Raw genomic sequence first — 529 nt, forward strand, 5'->3', positions numbered from 1 at the left:
GAAGTGATAGTCACACTCCCAACTCCTAGAAAAATACTGAAACAGACTCAACAAGGAATAGAAAATCTGAATAGAATTCTAATGAGCAAAGAGAATGAATTAGCAATTTTTAAAGTTTCTGCAAAAAAAAGAAAAATCTAAGACCTGATAGTGATGACGGCTTCAACTGAAGAATTCAACTTCAATTCTTCAAAAACGAATTAAGCTCATTCTCTCTTTGGCAGCACATACACTAAAATTGGAATAATGCAAAGAAGATTATCATGGTCCCTGCAATAGGATGGCATGCCAATATGCTCCAATTAAAAATTTTAAAAAGAATTTAAGGCCAATTATTTCAAATTCTTAAGAAGAAAATAATTTAGAAAGAGGAGAAAACATTTTTAACTCAATTTATTAGGCCCGCATTACTCTGATAGCAAAGTCAGGCAAAGATATCACAAAATCTTTAAATTATAGATGACGTTTTCATGAAAAAGTACACAAAATTCTCAAAAAATAGTAACAAGTCAGATCCCACAATATAGCA

At 31.0% G+C, this 529-nt stretch overlaps 1 non-coding gene across 1 annotated transcript; it reads left to right on the forward strand.

Moving 5' to 3' along the window:
• Positions 1-208: 208 nt before the first annotated feature.
• LOC147361344 (U6 spliceosomal RNA) lies at positions 209-315 on the forward strand. Its single transcript, XR_015138520.1, has one exon. It is a non-coding gene; the product is annotated as a U6 spliceosomal RNA (small nuclear RNA).
• The last annotated feature ends 214 nt before the right edge of the window (positions 316-529 follow it).

The sequence above is a fragment of the Bos grunniens genome, chromosome 12 (genome assembly GCF_055505025.1).
Source record: "Bos grunniens cultivar Pamir isolate PY7600 chromosome 12, Bosgru_T2T1.0, whole genome shotgun sequence".
NCBI classification, from domain to species: domain Eukaryota; kingdom Metazoa; phylum Chordata; class Mammalia; order Artiodactyla; family Bovidae; genus Bos; species Bos grunniens.